This window comes from Hippoglossus hippoglossus, chromosome 18 (assembly GCF_009819705.1).
Source record: "Hippoglossus hippoglossus isolate fHipHip1 chromosome 18, fHipHip1.pri, whole genome shotgun sequence".
In the NCBI taxonomy this organism is placed as follows: domain Eukaryota; kingdom Metazoa; phylum Chordata; class Actinopteri; order Pleuronectiformes; family Pleuronectidae; genus Hippoglossus; species Hippoglossus hippoglossus.
The window spans coordinates 4,882,838-4,892,090 of record NC_047168.1 but is presented as its reverse complement, the minus strand read 5'-3'; positions in this window follow the sequence as shown (position 1 = coordinate 4,892,090).

The following is a 9,253-nucleotide window of genomic DNA, read 5'->3' as shown; positions in this document are numbered from 1 at the left end:
ACCAACACACGGATATCGTTGACTCTCTAAGGTGTGTTTCAGCATCTTTCAGCTCATTGTTTTGGTGTCTAAAAGTTTTTTGTATTACATAGATAGACAGATAGATAGATAGATAGATAGATAGATAAACTTTATTGTCCACATCAGTGCATTTGCTTTTAGCTTTACCCAAAATTCTATAAAAGTGAATACATGACACAAACACCATGTACGATATACAACAGTGCAGGTCATTGACAGGTTGCAGCCGGTTACTTCTGTTAATCTGTGTCTTACACCCTGTTTCATGCTCTGACTCATAATTCATCTATGCATCACGTAATGGCTTTGAATCATCCACCTCCCTCCAAAAGCTCCATTACTCCTGGCATTCTGATGACTGTGCATTGTGCCTCACCGATGACGTCGGGCAGATTAGAGCAGGTGGGGGTGAAGAGGAGGGGCCTCGCAAGCTGTGTCCCAACTTAGGGGCCCCATCCTTCGTTTGCTGCACTCGTAGACCGATTGCGTTGCGACTACACTGTCCCAATTCGAAGGCTCCTCCAAATGTTTCCGACAAATGTGTCCTTCCACCCCCGAGCAATGGAGGCTCCACCAGGTGGATCCTTCCCGGCCGAACACATCCCATGATTCATTGGGCTTCAGTGACAATCTGTTTTTCAAAGAGATAATGGCGGCAAACAGCCGGGCAAAAATGTCAGGAGAACAAATTTTGTGCTAAAATGTATTTTATTTAGTGCTCAACCGAACAGCTAAAGGTAAAACCTGTTCAACATTTTTAATCAACCAAAGAACACTTTCATCTTGAGCTTTGTTGCTAGGCAACAGTTGTAACGGCGGGACAAACTGGGGACGCAATAGGTTGAACAGACCCTCTCATTTCTGTTTGGCCGGACGGAGGATGCAACCGACGTCGGCTGCGTAGACGTCTCCATCCAAAGAATACCGCTGCAGTGTGCATGAGGTTGCAGCGACTCACATCTTTACTGGATTCCAATGACATTTTTCTGCCGTTTTTTTTTTTTTTTATGTCAAGGCGCTTAGCCTCCGGGTGAACACCAGTTTTAATTATAGGTTAATGACATAAGGTCAATCAACCCATCAATCAGTTTTTTTAACCAATCACTTGTTAAGTCATTTGTCACAGCTCACCACCTCTCATTCGTTGCAAAGGGGGAGGCTTCCGAACATGCGTTGGGGAGAAAGAGCAAAGGAAAGTCAAATGAAAACCGTGGTGCGATTATGCATCCAAATAAATCAAAGCAAAGCTGTCAATATCAGAATACCAATGGTAGCATCTGTCAGGGGGGACAAAGACAAAATCAGAAACAATGGAGACGTCAATAGGGGTGATCGACAGCTATTGCTGAGCCAGTGGTTTGGTCAACAACTTGAAGCTCGATTGAGATCTATGGATTTGATTTCTTTGAAGTTGGAACGACGGGCTGACGGCATTGGAGATTAAGCTTCGTCCAAGATCTGCTCACTCAGCGGTTTGTGGTAACCCCTCTTGTGTTGCTGTGTGTCTCGGTCACTGTCGGCCTGATAACCTGGATGCATGATGCTTCTTGATAATTCCTGTTCGTTACAATCAGGCAAAAACACAGGTCAGATGATCAGACAAGTAGTAAACAACCCAGCGGTTTGCGTATGTTAGCAGTTGTTTTATTTGACTTTCAACCAAAAGTCAAGATGTAGTTCGTAACTTTATTATAGTTCGTAACTTTATTATTATTTATTAACTTTATTAAAATGAAATAAAATCGATCAAGAATGATGTTGTTTTGGATTTGACAGATCTTAGAGGCATGAAATATCATGGGAATAGGCTATGGTGCTTCCAAGGTCAAGATTTTAAGGAGTAAGCAGCCAGACCTTGAAGAATCCTGCACCGTGTTACTGACTGAAGGTTGGTGTGTGTGCATCATCTCCATGGTATGTTTGTTTTGTGGATGCACATGCCCCTGCTTTGTTGAATTACCCTGGTGTTAATCACACCATGCTGCCCTGATTGGTTTGGAGCTATAATCCCTGCGGGAACATTAGTACTAACATACATCCTCATACAGATGACTGCATGCACACACACACACACACACACACACACACACACACACACACACACACACACACACACACACACACACACACACACACACACTCCTCTGCCTCTTCTCCACACGCTGCCTCTCTCTAATATAGAACCATTCATCAGTGAGTTTTTCTGCGTTGATCCTCAGGCAAGCTGGCACAGCTGATGAAGATTTAGGACCTCCTCCCCCAGGTATATGTGTGTGTGTGTGTGTGTGTGTGTGTGTGTGTGTGTGTGTGTGTGTGTGTGTGTGTGTGTGTGTGGGTGCCTCTCCCTGCGCTCTCTGTTAACACTTGCTTTACCGTATCTGTCTTTGTCTATCTCCCCCCACCAGTATAATGGATGGTCACACTGGGAAAGGCAGATGTCACACTCTTATAAAGTTATCTAACATCACGCACACGCCGACTGACCTTGGGGACGCTGGGTTATGTGCAGGCTGCCTCTTAGCCTATCACGCCTCTGCACACATGTACACATGCTCAAAGTGTGTATGTGTGTGTGTGTGTGTGTGTGTGTGTGTGTGTCAACATGCACATGAACTAAAAAGAGGGGGGCTGTTTAAATTTGTGATGAAATTGTTTATTTGCCCCCCTTCTTTGCATATCTCTGATTGTATTACTGACTATCTCCAAATGCTGCTTGTGTATGTGTGTGTGTGTGTGTGTGTGTGTGTGTGTGTGTGTGTGTGTGTGTGTGTGTGAGTGCGTGTGTTTCTCTAGGGTAGAGCCCAAGATGTATCAGAGTGATTGGGATAGAATTATATCACAGAGGACATGCTCTGCTGTGATTGGCTCGTTTCAGAGGCTTACATATACGCAGGAGGGCGTGCGGTGCATTTTGGTTATCACTCCATTACCCAGCACAGGGAGATAACGGGTGTTTTTGGTTTTGTGTGTGTGTGTACTGGTATTTAACTACCAGTGCATCAGGACTATGATCAGGACATGTGCACTAAGTGTCCCGTGTGTTTTCCATACCCGGAGAAGGTCACAGGAGGCATCTGGACCGTTCCTCCAGGTCGGCAGTCAGTCAGAGCAGGGAGCTGCTGATCCACTCCCCTCTGCAGAGGTCATATCTGTGGTCCCCAAAGCCCAGAGGCCTCTGAAGGAACATCAATCACCACAGACCTTGGACACACGCGAACACACACCTCTCCTTTAACACTGTAGGACTATAATGTGCTATAAGGACAGCCACCTTTCATGGCTAAACACTGTGTGTGCTTATATCATGTGTGATGCGCTCCTACCGTTTCAAAAGGTGCGCTTGAGTGTAAAACACGGTGTCATCGACGACAAGGCTGTTTGCATGTATGGCCACATATATGAGGTGATGGGCGAGTTATGCCATATTATTGGCGAGGGGAGAAAGTCATAGCATTTGACATAGAGATCAAGGTTTTTGTTTGACGTCCTCATCGGTCACCCTAACCTCCGCACACACTTTCATGATTTAAAGCACAATGACACAAAGGGCTTGTCATGATTTTTCATTGTGCATTGCTACTGCTGTCAAATAACGAGAAGGTATTTATAATTACATTAAACATATTACCATCATATATATTAGTGTTTCTGAGAGCTGGCAGAAGTATTAATTATGAAGCTGTTCTCTTGTTTAGATGGAACATGTGGAAGATTTTATGAAAATCTACAACCCTCGTCAAAATAAAGACTTAGCACAAACTTGAGATTATAGGTTTATTTTGAATTAGACAAGAGTTTAGCTGAGCCGGAAAAGTCATTAAAAATGTGAAAATATTAAACACGAAAGCATCTCATGCAGGGACAATGGAAGTAGGGGTGGGAAAAAAAGGCAAAAAAGTGCACTGAACAAAACAATACAAAATAAACTTCAATTTCGGTTTATTTTCCACAGTTACATTTTTGCACAGATTGGAAGTGGAAAAAAATGAATTCTTCCGTGACCCATACCTCATCCCTCCACTAGGTTTTGTGGTCCAGTAGGTTTTTGCGTAATCCTGCTAATTTACAGACAGACAGAACAAAACAAACAAAAACATACCCCTCTTTGTGGAGGTAAGGATGGAGAAAAGCATGCAAGAGAAATTCATTTCCCAAATTTAACTCAACAGTAATTGGTATATAAATCAAAAGGTAAAGAAAGGATGCACAGTGAGGAAAAAAACGTCTCTTTGTGGACGGGGCTGCGTGAGCTTTAAATCTTTACACCAGTAATAAAAGCTCTGTTCTCTCCTGTATAAGTCGTCTCTGTGCCTTTTCGGCTCAGCATCAGCAGTGTGGTTACTTATGCATTGGCTGGTCGGGGCTGCACAGATGAGTTTGCCTCAGCTTAGCGGAAGCAGGAGCCATCTTCTCGTGATAAGAGCAAATACTCTTACGGTAATTTAGTTACGTTTTTTTTTTATTATCCTAAACATATGAAAATCCCCACCCTGGCGCACAAACACTGCGCTGTGAATGCAAACCTCTTGGCGATGCGAGCCATGCAGGGAAGTGTCCAGCTGAGCCCAAATGTTATTAAAAATATGATAATATTAAACATGAATTAATCTAGTGTCCAATACAACCAGCCGAAAGTTGCATCTCATATCCAGCAGAAGCACAGAGAGGAAATGCTAGTGGAATATTATTTAAAAAAGATGCATGTTTTCTGTATTTCATAACATCGCTACCTGATTCCAAAGCTTCCTCACGTTGAGTTTTTGGAATTAATGTTGGAAATTATGGATTCGGTTGTTACCTTTAACCTGTTTCCAGTGTATTCAGTGCAATCATAAGCTGTGCTGAATGGATTCCTTTAAATTCAAATTCAAACTTATGAGACTTATGAGCAGACAATCAGTAGGTTCTACAGAGGATTTTTTTGAAATAAATTAAATTTAATAGTATTTATTTAATGCATTGAAGAATATTATTAAAGACTCAGCAGTTATTAGGTTGCACAAAGTCCACATCAGAGTGGGATTCCTCTGTCCCTTGCATCTCCTGCTGCAGCGCTCCCACCTTCATGCACGAGGTCCCATCGGCCTCCATCCTTAATCAGCATGTTGCATAGTGCCTGCCTCCTTATCTCTGGAGACCTCTCTGTAGAAGCCCCTGTTCCATCTGAGGAGCTGCAGTGACGGGGATCTTGACCTGGCTGGAGCATCAGCTCCCGGTGGTCCAGTGTCCTGGACGGCAGAGCTTACAGTCTGTCTGTCCGGGACAAAAAAAAAAAAGGCTTTCATCATCGTCCATCTGGTGCAAGGACTTGGACCGGCTGACAACACTCAGTCACTCTACAATGGCGCAAACACCAAGCGAAAGACTCGATGCAAAGGCTGAGAGCGACTGAGCCACTTTGCCAAACTCTCCACTGCCAGCTTCGCTCTTCTTCTCCCGCTCCCGGCTCCTCCAGGAAGCAGTCACCACCATGTCTGATACATGCAGCCCTCTAGTCGAGCAACACCACTTCTGTGACTCTGCTAAAAGCCAGTTTAGAGGTAGTCAAATTAGCTATAATGTTAGTAGTTTGGTATATTCCTAATTGACTTTAATGTCCCTCTGCTGGGGGTCTTCCCCACTCTCTCTCCCATCACTGACTGTGTTTACATGCACTCTAATATTCTGATATAACCCGATTAAGTAAATGTAGAAGTAACATGTAAACAGCATTTTCTAAATAATATCATACTCAGAATAATCAATAATCAAATTAAGAAGTGCGGAGTATTCTGCCCGTAGACGTATTACTTAGACATGTATTCGTTTTAATCGCTTTATTATTACATCCTGTTTGAGTTACCACTGTAATTTGCGGCATCATCATTTAGCCAACTGCTTGACGACACGTGCCCTGGGGCCAAACACGATGGAAAAGGTTTACTCTCAAAAAGCAGAATCATTTTTTGAATGCTTAGCCTTAATAATCCTCCATGGTTTCCCCTTTACAGGAGGCTGGCGAGTGTGTTTTGGCTTCGCGGCGCACCGTCACCGACACCAGACCAGCGTGAGAGAGCCGATCCCAACCTGTGATCTCCCAGCGCCCACAAACACATTAAATCTCTTCATGTAAAACAGATGTTCCCCCAATTCCTCAGCGCTCGCTACAGCTGCTGCTCTCCGCCCGAAGAATACAGAATGGATGGGCTCTCCAGGATATTTATCATTAAGTAATTGCACGCGAATCCGAGCGAGGTTCATTACGCTGGAAGTGGAAAATAATCTGGGTGATTTGACTCGAACCCTCCACACCTTCTTCCGCCTTTCCACTCGCTTCTCTCTCATCACCAACTCTTTTCCCTCCTCCTTCATCCTCCACCTCTCCTCTCCCCTTCACCTCTCTCTTCCTCCTCCTCCTCTTCCTCCCCCCTCCCAGAGTGACCAGATGCCAGCAATTTCACGACTGTTGACTTATTTACATTCCTGCAATCATGGGAATGTATGAATATTTATGATGCTGGTCACTTGCTGTGGGGCATCTGCCTATGCAGCCTGCTTATTTGCATGTGTGTGTGTGTTTGCATATTATCCATGATACTTCTTTGAATTGTGTGTTTATGCGCAGTTGGACTCTCTGTGTTCATCAGCCATGCATTTCATGTGTGTTTTTTGTCAGAAAGTAGAGGAAATGTAACAGCTGGTCAGTGTGTGTGTGTGTGTGTGTGTGTGTGTGTGAGTGGCGTGGTACCACAGAGGTGCCTGAAATAGAAGGCACCTTTCTATTTCATGTCACTTTTGTACTGTGTTTATTACATACTGTTGTTAAAAGTATGAATGAGTGTTGTTTTACATTGCTGAGGGTTTAAGAACGGAGATGCAGCAGGAGGTGTAAAATAACCACAGCAAAGCAATGTGTTTTTACAGCAATGTGTTTTTACAGTGAATAAAAAGCTGGAAACCAACCCCCTGAGTCATTCATCCTTGTGGCCAATCCAAATCCGTTACCCCTCGGCCTGTGGACCAAGGCTTCCTTCCTCCTCTCGGTGAAGACCACGCGGGGGGAAAAAGAAAGTCGATCAATGTTTTACGAGAGTTAAAACCTCCAGGCTCACACACACTTTATCCTCTTCTCTCCCTGAACACTGTTGTAAATGGATTACGTTTGGCGAGCGGAAGGTTGTTCAAGGAATGAAATACAGTATGTTTGAGGCAGTAAGCATGTCGGTTTGATAGATGAGGGCGCGCGTGTGTGTGTGTGTGTGTGTGTCTGTTGCTATAGTCCTGTGTCATCTGAGCCTCTTTGAAACTCTTCCAGCAGAGTACCTTGTCCCATGGCTGTAATCGTATCAACACTTAGCTTTGGCAAAGTGGCTGGATATAAAGGGTGTGTGCTGGAGGTTTGGAAGAATAGCACCTGAAATAGACTGTGTGTCACTCTTGGGTTGCGGGGGTCGCAAAACTGTGTCCAAGTACTGCTGTTGGAAGTGCGCACTGGAGTCGGAAGAGTATGTTGGAGTTTATTCGGTTCTATCAGACACCAACCAAAGTACACCTGCGCCTCTCCAGACCAGACTGAATAAAATCAGCAAACAAACCCCTCTATTATATTATGAGATTGATCTTTTTCTTTGGATTTAGCACATTGGTTCTTTTTTAATAGTGTAACATTGCATTGGGAATTTTAGTGGATGTCCAAATGAAGGGAGATGACCTGGTATCCAGAGTTGAGGGGTGGAGGCCGGGCACTCGGAGGAGAAAGAACATTTGAAACTGTGACTGCTTACGTGTGATTGGCTGAAGGCGAGCGCGTCGGGTTGTGATTGGATGCAAGGAGAGAATAAGCTGATGGAGCCTGTGCATGTTAGGGCACAGGCTCCATCAGCCTTTTTGTTTGTCAAACCCCTAGTGCATGTGACGTATGCAAGGGGACAGTCCTCCTGACTAAGATTTCACGAAGCTCCATGTGATTCTGTTGAAATGTGGGAGTTAGTCATGGTTTTTTAAACAACAGCAGTGTAGTACTGCATGAGGAATCATTTGTACCATCCATGTGGACACAACAAAGCTTCAGATGGATTTGACCTTCTTTCCTGTGAATCAGCAGTGAACTTTCTACTCCTGCGACGGGGGGAAATTGTCACTTAAGTGATTGGTTTAATTCCCCGGTAGACACAGCAGAGGTGGATCCATGTGATTGGATGGGTCTTAAATTTGTGTTGAGTTTTGTGTGAGTTTTTTTTTTATCTCTGCTGACTTTTAATGGACTTTGCCGTGATGATTGTAATTCATTACAGCGACTCAATCTTGTCATCACCCTGCTGTTAAAACCTCTCAGTAAAAGGTTAAAGACTCTGTGTGTGTGTGTGTGTGTGAGCCACATAGTTAGAGACAGTTGTGCAAATAAAGGTGACACACGGAAAACATAAGTAATATTCTCTCTCTCTCTCTCTCTCTCTCTCTCTCTCTCTCTCTCTCTCTCTCTCTCTCTCATATGTTTGTACATCTATCTTAGTGAGGACACTCATTGACAAAATGCATTCCCTAGACCCTCACCCTAACCTTCAAAACTAAATGCCTAAACCTAAAAGTCTTAACTCTCAAACAGTCCAATTGAGAAAGTGAGGACCTGTCAAAATGTCCTCACTTTCCAAAAATGTCCTCACTCTGTAGGGTCTGTGCTTAAAATTGTCCTCAATTAGGTACTTTTATCTTTGTCTGGCAAAGCTAGGGGCTGCATGATTTAAGACTCTGGTCACACCCAGTTGCGTGGATGTGTGTTGAGGGCCTGGACACTAAGTCACTGTGTCCTCCCTATACGAAACCTTTGTCCCTGAAGCCGACGAGGGACTAGCTCGACTGAGTGTACCACATTATGGATATTAAGTGAGTGCTAGTCAGAGAAGATTTGTGGAGACGAAACATACGTCAGGCCAGACTGATGTGGAGAAAAGCCTGTGGCACTTCTTACAGCTGCTCTGTCACACACGATGTGATGTAATTGAGTCAACCCTTCTCCAGCACGGCAACAACTGTTTTCACACACGTATAAAATGATGTACAGGCCCTGTAGCATGATACAAACACACTCACTGCTACGGACCCAATCGCACACTGACACCGGAGGAGATAACTCAGGGCTCGCAGGAGTCGGCTGAGGTTGACAGCTTGACCCCGCCCCGTAATCGCCCGTCCCTAACAAGCAGCAGATTGACAGGGGTCACAGCCGTGCCTCATCTCCAACCCTTTTATTACC